A 10,292-nucleotide genomic window follows, 5' to 3' on the forward strand; every position below is an offset into this window, starting at 1 on the left:
CTGTGGGGTGGGGAGGGGAAGGAGGGGGACACCCTCCCCTCAGCGCCCCCGCCGCTCCCCGGGTTCCAACGGGTGGCCGCCGCCCCACCTGCCCCACGGCGGAGAGGGGCCACCGTCCCAGCCCCAACCCGCCCGCCGTCCCGGCCGCGCTTCAACCCTCACCTGCCTCCGGGCCCGCCGCGTCCCGCCGCCGCCCGCCCGGCCCCGCCTGGCCCCACTCGCTCCTCACCAAACTTTTTTTTCCCCTTTCTCCGTGTTTCGTTGCCCTCGGAGTGACGCGGGCGGGCGCTGATTGGCGGAGCCGGGGGAGGGCGGCCGCCAGCAGGAGGAGGCGGGGCTGCGGCCCACGACTAATTATTACAAGGAGACGGCGGCGACGTGAACCACAATATGCTATTTAAAGGGACCGCGGCCTGTCCCGTGTTCTCCCCCACGGGTGACCTGAGGCGAACGGAAGGGCGGCAGCGGGGCAGTGGCCGGGGGGCAAGCGGGCAGCGGCCGGCAGCACCGGGCAGGCTGATCAGGCGAGCCCTGAGGCGGGGTAGGGCCTGGCCGGCGCTGGGAGCGGGGGGACGCTCCCCTCAGGCCGGGAGCCGGGGCCTGCGGTGTCCGTTGGGGACAGCCCGGGAGGAGGCGGCTCCCTCACACGGTCTCTGTACGTCGTCGTCCACCCTTCTCACACAAATAAATAAATTTTGCTGTAAAAATCCGCTGTAGCTGCCCACTGCCTTCCCCTCTGCCCGGGGAGGGGGGGTGTTTTAAATCCGTGAAGGAAAATGTTTCCTGTCAGAGTGGGTTTCACTCGGGTGGGCTCAGTGGCGGCCTGTTCATCACCCCCTTGCTGGTCACCTGCTTTACTTCCCCTGTAAAAACTCAGCCGGGGATCTTGAATATCTTGTTATCTACAACGTGTCACATGACTTGTTTCTTTCTCTTTTTTTTTTCTTATTGTGGGGCTCTGAGGCAATACACCACAGCTTATTTTTATCCCGAAGGTTTTCGCGTTGCACCCGCTATACACAGTCTCGCCTAACGTCACAGGCAGCTGTAAACCATACCATGAAGGAAGGTTTTTAAAGGTGAGATTTAAGGACGGTGGGTGACTTGGCGGCTGGAAGCAGATAGGAAGGGAGGACAGGATTCCAGAGAGATGAAACAAGCCAAATAAAAGAGGAATTTTATCTGTGGATAGCGGAGAGGAGCAGGCCAAGACTGAGGAGCTGCCAGGAGGTGAGCTGAGTTTGCAGAGAGTTTTGGAGGAAGCAAAAAAAAAAGAAACTGAGCAGTTGTGAAGCTCAAGGGAAGTCAGAGAAGTTGAGGATGAGTAAAACGTGTTTCCATTTTCTCAGGGAACAGTGAACAGACTTTAAATTTTTTGGTCTTTTTTTGAGCAGAGGAACTTCAAACTACCCTAAGGCAGGCATTGCAAAAGGACACACAAAGATTCCAGCAAAGGTGAAGTCCAAGCAGATGCTCTTCCATTGGTAAGAGCTATCTCCAACGTTTTGAGCTGAGTAGGTAGATCCATAAACCTGGCAAAAACACTTAATGGGAGGAAGGCCTCTAATTTTTTTGTTTGTTTTGAATATCTGAGCTTGGATCAACCCCAGAAAATGCTGGTGCAACCAGCATGGAAGTGCTAACATAGCTTTACAGCTATTTTGGTAGAGATTATTCACTCTTGGCTGTCTTCGCTGATGCAATAAGTCTTCCAAATGCCAGGTTGCATGAACAGAAGATGACCTGCATTGCATGTGGGTATCACAGCATTCCCCACAACATTATTTGGAGCGCTTTCATGGTCTTGGCAGTAATCATAAGGAGCTGTGGGGAGTGATGATCACTTTGCTCCAAGCTTCTCCATGATCATCTTTTTTTTTTTATATATATGATTTTTTAAAAAAAAAAACTTAATTTCCCTTTGGTTCATCTCAGACTGCTTTCTTTGTGCCAGGTTCCATCTCTTCATTAGAAATATAGATGCAGGGTAGTAGGGTGGAACATTCACAGTGTCTGTTTAGAAAAAGGCCAACCGATTCTTTTGCAGTTGTGAGCAACCAGCACAACAGCTGGTAGTACAGCAGCGGGAATGAAAAGGGAAATGCAAACAGCGAACAAGATGGACACCTCCTGCCAGGAGTTATTGACCAGCAACACATGGTGGAACAAATGTTCAGTTACGGCATCAAATGTCAAGGGGGGGCAGCAGAATGCTCAGATGCGATCTCGCTCAAGTTGCCGATGAAGCTTGTCAGTTTTCTGATGTGCCAAAATGAGAAAACTCAGTTACAATAATGCTGGAATAAGTAGATTTGTTGAAGCATTCAGAATGAACATATTCGTTATGGGCAGAAGCTGCCACAACTCAACAGAGGCAAACAACTGGGAAATAGCGAACACAAAGTTTTGTCATCTGAAGAATAAGGACCAGCAGTCAAACTGTCTCCAAGGGAGAAAATTCATATACAAGATGACTAGGCTTATTCTTGGGGTAAAATAAAGGATGCAGTTAAAATTAAATGTACATCTTGATCCACTGTGAGTGGAAGACATAATATTATCAATTTTCTCATTTGAGGAACCTCAAGACCTTGCTGAACTCAAGAAGGATAAGGAAAGCATACGATCAGAGAGATGACTAAGCTGTTAACCACTCAGAGAAGGGCATCCTTGACCCCAAAAGGGTCAGAAATCAGCTGAAGAACATGGGAAGTCAGAAGTGACCCCGAGCCAGCAGATGAAAACAGAAACCTGTTTTCTGTAGACCACTGCAGAGGAGTCAGAGGCTATTCACCCACCTGAAGTTGATAGGAATAGTTTTGGTTTTTAAAAGTCCACCAATGTTCAGCAGGACATAGGACCACCAGAAGCCTGTGGAGCTTGATATGCAACAACAGAGCAGTCAAAAAGAAGCTCCAGATGATTAAGTAGGGGATCCTGGTACAAGCTGAAACGCCCAGGCAGGAGGTGAAAGGTTTCCCAGCTGTGCTGGTGATTTGATGCTCTATGGCGAAACGGAACAACCAGTGAACATTACTTCCTCATGTATAATGTCACAACTGAAACAGTGTTTAATCTCCTTGACCTGAATTATTTTGATCTGCCTGTCATATTTTTAAGGCTCCTGTCACCTTGATACTCAGAACAACTTATTTTCATGTTTTTAAGGACCGTCTATTCATATACCACTTCAGAAAGTGTTGGCACAAAGTTTCTGAAAGGAGTTTCTTCTAATTTTTGCTCACTTCTCCCAAATCCATTTAATCTACCTGCTAACACAGAAGACCTTTTTATTTGGTTCCTTTTATGTTTGCTTCTGCTGGAGTAGCTTGTTATTTCTTTTGGTAAAGCTGTAGAAATCACTTGAGGGATCTTAGTAATGTATTCATTTTGAGGTAGATTTCTCTTCAGAGCTGGTAAATAGAAAGTCTCTTCTTCACTTCAGTGGGCTTTGGATCAGGTGTTAGTGCTAACATCATTTCAGTTCTTCTAATCTAGTTGTTTGGGGCCCAGAATGCAGCCCCTGAGACTGCTGAGATTTTCACCATAGGCTTTAATGAGGGCAGAATCAGACCCTACTTCCCGAGAGGCGGCCTATAAAAATCCACAAGAAATAAGCATACGACTTTCTTGAAGAACTGAGTCTTAAATTTGATTTCATTTGATTCTGAATCTCACTGGGTATTTTTTCCATGGCCACTTTTACCTGTCTTCTGAGTCTTACCCTAAGAGGATGAGCTGGAGTTTCAGTTACCCAGGCCTGCTGGAAATTGTGCCCAGCAGTCATTTGGCAGTGGCCTTTCAAGAGCAGCGATGCCAGCTCTCTATTGCAATGCCCACATTCAGAGATCTGTAGAATTAGAGTCCAAATTCTCCTTGTATTTGCAAGCCCGGAACGCCACTGACTTCAAGGGGGTTGTGGGATTTTAGCCAAGAGCAGAAATTGGCCCAGGATCTTTTCAGATTCCCTCATGCTTCTGTTTATGTGATGTTATCATCAAGAACTAACAGCATGCTTCATGCTGCATTTTACTTTTAAATTACATAAAGGATATTTACTGTGCTGATGCTACATAGTTTGCAGGAAAGATGCACATATGGAAATGAAAAAACACTGATTACCATTAGGATTTCCAGCTTTCAGCATCCATTTTCCAAAACAACCCAGGGACTATTTCTTATCAAAAAAATACACACATGAAAATCGCATTTCTTAGCATTTACATATAGCATTCTGGAGTCTTACTCATCAAATTCCTTACGAAAATGGTCAGAATAAAAAAGCCTCATAATGTACAAAAAGTTCAATACTCTGCTTTCACTTTCTTTATACTGGTTTCCCCATCAGAGAGATGAGTCCATCCCTAAAAATAATTTATGTTTTTCTGCCTCTCAAAGGGTGGAAGAAAAGGAGGAGATCTGGGGAAATCTGAGTGATCACTAGTGATAACAGGTAAAAATGCGGATAAAGGTTGAGAATGAACGGATCAAAACTGTCTAACAGGTGAGCGGGACGGCAGGCCCCATGGGGGACAATGCCTGAAAGCATCCGAGCGGCCGCTGGAGCCAGCTCTGTGCTGTCCTGCCTGGACTCACAGCACCCATTTCTGAGCCAGCAGCTCAGGGATATTCTTGGAGCCGCAAAAGGGACCTGAGAGCAAACTGGCTGCAAAGCATCTTCCTCAGCAGGGAGCAGCATAGGATGGAGGTCCTCCACAGGGCAGAGCTCCCGGCTGGTTCTGGTCGGGGCTGCCGCGCTGCTTGGCGGCTTTCAAAGAGAGACAGATTGTTTTGCCACACGGTTACAAATGTGGGAGCTTCGTTAGGGCTGCTGGGCTGCTGGGCGGCTTTCAAAGAGAGACAGATTGTTTTGCCACACGGTTACAAATGTGGGAGCTTCGTTCTAGATAGCCTTGTTTAGAAATCTGGGCTGGGGCCTTTTAAAGCCTTAACAACTCCCTACTTAAGCTTTTAATATCCACGTTAAATAGTTGGTTGAGCACGGCCTGCCATTCAGGAGAACAGTGTGCCATTGTTGGCCAGTGAGTAACTTTAGGCAGAGAAATTATTTTGTACCTCTGTGCTTTTTCCTTTTCCTGCATCTGCTTTGTTTATGTAAATGGTAGTTGATGTTTATGATAGTAAAGTCATTCAGGGAAGGAGTGGCTCATGCTATGTGTCATGAACATGGGGATCTCCAGTCCCACTGAGAGCCCCTCTGTGCTCCTCAATCCCACCCCTCGCAGCAGCATCTTAACACACACCGGCCTCTGTACACGCTTGCCTTTCACCCTGCTGTTGCAACAGGGTTTTATTATTAATTACTATTTAAAACTAAACTCTGGAGTCCTAAATTCTGTACCATTAAAGAATCCACACACCGTGCTTGCATAAACCCTCACACAAATAGGTCACTGTGCAGAAAGCCCAGAGGCTACCAACTCCTCTGGCCACCAAGTGCTAAACGGTGAGTAAAAAGGGCCCAGAAATGCTCTAACAGCACAGGATTGTTCCTCCGGCCACTGAAAAGCCTGTGCACGCAAGAAAGCTGGCCTGAGCTGACTCTCACAATTTAAGGGCAGCAGAGATCCCGTCATCGATGGAGCTCGGTTTGGTGACCCCTCCATAGCAGCACTCCTTGCGAGGCCTTTAAAAGCCGGCAGAATTTAGTGCATCCCTGAGGCTGCTCTGGGCCAATTTTCCCTTCTGCAACTTTCTGTTGCCTCCGTGGCACGTAGCAGAGCTCTGAGCTCCTACTGTGTCACTGGATTTTCGGATTTATAGGGCTGTTCTGTGTAAATAATCCCGGTGCCTGGGCACATCCTGGTATCTAGAAAGCAAACAGTACGCTCGAAGCGTCTGTCAAGGATCTAGATACAAACGTTCCAAATGACAAAGATGTCTGTTCATCTGTCTACCTGCCTGCTTAGGAATGCCAGGAGCACCGGACTGCTATGGGTTTGATGCTCTTGTTTGTTCTGTTACTGTCCATCTGACCTTGCTATTTCAGAGGGACGATTTGTCAGCGCCAGGGGAATCTGCTACAACAACAGCGGGACGATCCGGTGTCAGTATTCTCCAGCTCCTTGAGGGAACTACCTCATTACAGCAGCTAAAATGGCGCTCTGATTGCTTAGAAGCAAGTCATTTGTTTTGCAAAAAATCTCCAAGCAGTTATTCACTTCTTGTAAAATTATAATGCCTGAAGTCCTTTTTTTTTTTTTTTTTTTTTTTAAAGCAGTCTTGGATACGGGAATGACTTGAAATTTGCAGACAATAAAAAGTTTTATAGCGAAGCAGATCTTGATCAGTGTTTCCTTAAGTGAGACAATTAATCTTCTCTGTCAAAATGTCATCAGATTTTGCTGGATTTAAAAACAATAAAATGTTTTACTGGAGCAAGTAATAAAACAGGACATTTCTATAGCTTCACAGATGTTCATAAGGCATTTGAGATTTTGTATGCTTTCTTTAGGAAATTTGGAGCTGAGACTTTTAATATACCTAGAGCACATATTTTTGTCCCATAATATCGAAGTATTTTGTCATGATCAGCTTTGAGCTCTCTTATACACATTGGCAGGGGACATCAAGCTGGGACAGGCTAACTGGTCCTGGTATTCCACCTTAGGAAGGAAGCCTATTGGAAGATTGATGGCTGTGGCTGCTTTTGGGTAGTACCTTTCATTCAAGGACCCTAGAGCAATCACAGAAATCCTTAAGTCTTCCTAGCCAGAAATACGGTGCAGCCTTGCTGCTTTTCTGAAGTGTACTTTACTCTTTGTGGTATCACATCAGGAGGGACAGAGTCTATCCATCTCTCACCTCCGTGAGATATATTCCTAGGAATTCCCAGGAATTCCTAGTGAATGTGGGTTACAGACCACGCTCCCTGCACTCTCTACATAGGGAAGGGACAGAGAAAAAGAGAGGTATCATGTTCCTGTCCTCTTGTGACAGAGGGAAATCCCTTGGGTACCAACCATCACACATGAGCGGCTCCTACGCAGCTGTAGCCTCTGTCAGGACCACAAGGACATAGAGAATGAGGGAACATCCTCATACCCACCCTATCACTGCTCAATTTTATAAAAGCAGATCTGGTCCAGCTCACATGCTGTTTAATTTAACTTAATCTGAAGACAGTTTGGTGGCCGAGTCCCTATACTACCTTCTAACGTCTTGTGCACTGTATAGGACACATTAAAAACACATTCCAGCAACTTACCAGAGTTACACACAGTAAATGGCCAATGGACTTCCTGAGGAGAAGTATATGCAGAACAAGGCTGAGGATTTCAACTGTTGACAGGTCTATGCTTGAAGAGAGGTTTGTCTAAACATCACACTCACAGGCCCATTTTTGATTCTGCTGCTGCTGTTTCTTAATGCGCATCAGTTGATTTGGAGCTTCAAAGGTCTCCAGTTCCTCCGTTCATCCCTGTGATGCTTTCCCCTCTTCATCTTTCTCCCTCTCTGCTGTTCACACTCTTCCGCTGCCCTATGAAGAACCTGCTGCTGAGTAGTGGCATTATGACATAGCTGATCATCTAGGAGATGGTGACATCAGAGCACTAAACCACACTTCCCTCCTTGCTTTCTTCTCTCTGCTTATTTCTCCCTTTTCTACTTCTCTTCTCATAAAAGAAAGAGGAAAACCATGACATTAGAAAGAAGCATCTTCTCTCAATCTCTCCGCTCCCCATCACCCCTCCTGGAGGGGGTGATTTTATCCTTTTGTTTAAATAGCTCTAGAATTTGTGGCAACAAGTTTACACCCCCTCTATCTTCAATCTTCAAAATGAATGCATGATAGAGTCTTTTATTTTCACAGCAATGGCCATTTGACAATATTTTGACATCGTACGAGCTTGCAAAATTTTCCCTCCTTTGGCAAATTCCCCGTTATCAGTTGCCACAATAAACAAGTACTCCTACTGCCTTAAAACGAAGCTCGGGCACTGCTACCAGTGTAGCCATTGAGCCACCTGTACTGCAAAACCATTCAGAGTAACTCAGTAAATATTATAGTCGCTGGCCTGTGCCAAAACACTGGTTTTAACAATTAGAGTACTACTGGTAATCAAGGCAGCTCATGAAGACCTTGTGTGCCTACCTACACAGCGGTGATGACAGCCTTGAGTCACAGCTCTGGCACATGAGCGCTGGTGGGCTGAGCCGCAGAAGAATGGGGTTCCATCATCCCCCTCTGTCTCCGTCTTTCTTCTCCATGAGAAGTTTCTACCTTCATGGAGGGGGTGGGAGAAAGGGATGGTAACCCAGTTTATAACTCAGCTCACGGCTTAAAGTAGTGGTGGAGATGTGTTGGTGCTGAGCTGCTGGACTATGAAAGCCACACAACCTTTTGTGCTACTTTTATGCCGGTATCAATAATGTCCAGCAGAAAATACTGGGAGAAGCACTGATCATTTACAACACCATTGCTAAATGTGCAGGAGCTGATCTGCCAGAGCCCTTGCTCTTGGAAGAGAGGAATTGGGAGAAATACAAACCGTAAAACAGAAGGTTATCTGCTAACGAAACATCCCAGTATAGTTCAAAATCAATACTAAGTCTTGAGTAAATCAGAGAAAGCAAAGCAGAGACAACCATAAAGCTTGAAGACCTATGTATTAGTCTATATCTAACACAAAAAGTTACTTCTCTGGGATTTTTTTTTTCTCCAGTGCTACAAAAGATTTTCTGCATGATCTTGGGCAAGATGCATAATTTCTCTCTGCCATGGTGTTACATAGTTCCCTACCTTATAATAGTTTGTGTTGGGAGTTGCTGAGCATCAAAGAATACTCAGATAGGATTATATCAGGTCCTGAAGAAGGGAGAGGGCCTGCAAAAGGCAGATAAAAATAGGATGAGTTCAGTCGTCCTTGGAGTCAGTGGGAGCTGAGGGCACAGCAGATGCTCAGACATTCTCAGGCTCAGCCTCTTGATAAGGAAGTGTTTTCCCTAACCAGCGTATGGGGAGCAGGTTTAGCACAGGGGCAAGTATCTACGCTCTTAATAATCACTGGACAAATGGATTAATTGCAAAATAAGTTTTGTTTGATTTCTCATTGGCACCACTTGTAGAAAATAAATTTAAGTGAAGTCAGGACTGATTCTTCTCCTGAGGAACAAGTTCCTGACAAGGTCTTGGGAAGTATTTGTGTAAAATTTCTAATGAGGCAGGTCCTGTAAACGATGGGGTGACAAAGGACAAGACTGTACAAGCTTTGCTCATTTAGCAAAGCCAAGCAGTTACTAAATGTGTAGGGGCTGCACCAGCATAGGGGTCCTTGGTGGTGAAGACAAGTATCTACACTCTTAATAATCAGTGGACGAATTGATTAATTGCAAAATAAGTTTTGTTTGATTTCTCATTGGCACCACTTGTAGAAAATAAATTTAAGTGAAGTCAGGACTGATTCTTCTCCTGAGGAACAAGTTCCTGACAAGGTCTTGGGAAGTATTTGTGTAAAATTTCTAATGAGGCAGGTCCTGTAAACGATGGGGTGACAAAGGACAAGACTGTACAAGCTTTGCTCATTTAGCAAAGCCAAGCAGTTACTAAATGTGTAGGGGCTGCACCAGCATAGGGGTCCTTGGTGGTGAAGTCTAAATCCATAGTGACAAAGACGGAAGAGGACAGGGGTGAGCGTTAGCAGATGGCCAGGCACGTCAGTCCTTGCAGCGTCGTGTATATTAAATTGAATAAGGCACAATGGGAAACACTGGAGAGTGCCAGCATTTGGGAAGACACCAGTACTTTGAACTCATTTGGTGGCTGAACCTACTGACATTTTTTACGAGTGGGTTTTATGCCCTTTAAAATGATTTCCACCCGTGAGCAGTGTGATAACTACAGATAGATCAGAGCAGCAACACCGACCATTTCTGTGCACAGATGAGAATCTTCCACCTGCAGCTGAGTTCCCTTCCCTGGCTGTTACCTTTATTGCCTTATGTATACCAGAGAACCAGCAGTTCAGCTGTGCAGCACTCTTTGTCATGTCCAGGTAATTAAAGGAATGCCACTGCACCTGGTAGAACTATAAAAATGTCCTTATAAAAGTCTCAGCAGCATTTAATATTTTATTCATTGCTATGTTGTTGTGTTTTGCCTGCAGTAAAACAGCCTGATGGAAGTGAGACGCTGCCACTGAGGGCTAACAAACATTCTCCCTTCAACATGTTTCTTTAGCTCAGCAGCTTTTTTGTCCTTGCAGTTTTGGATCCTTGTTTTTAACAATCTTTCTGCTTTCAGGAAACAAAACAAGAAAACACAACCAACT

At 45.5% G+C, this 10,292-nt stretch overlaps 1 protein-coding gene across 1 annotated transcript in view; it reads right to left on the reverse strand.

The window, feature by feature from the left end:
- Positions 1-210, reverse strand: part of ZFAND6 (zinc finger, AN1-type domain 6) — a 37,862-nt gene extending 37,652 nt beyond the window's left edge. Inside the window, exon 1 of the mRNA XM_014944583.1 lies at positions 163-210. The gene's annotated coding sequence lies outside the window, so the exon portion shown is untranslated. The remainder of the gene's footprint in view (positions 1-162) is intronic.
- Between the last annotated feature and the right edge of the window lie 10,082 nt (positions 211-10,292).

This window comes from Calidris pugnax, unplaced genomic scaffold, assembly GCF_001431845.1.
Source record: "Calidris pugnax isolate Ruff unplaced genomic scaffold, ASM143184v1 scaffold70, whole genome shotgun sequence".
Classification (NCBI taxonomy): Eukaryota; Metazoa; Chordata; class Aves; order Charadriiformes; family Scolopacidae; genus Calidris; species Calidris pugnax.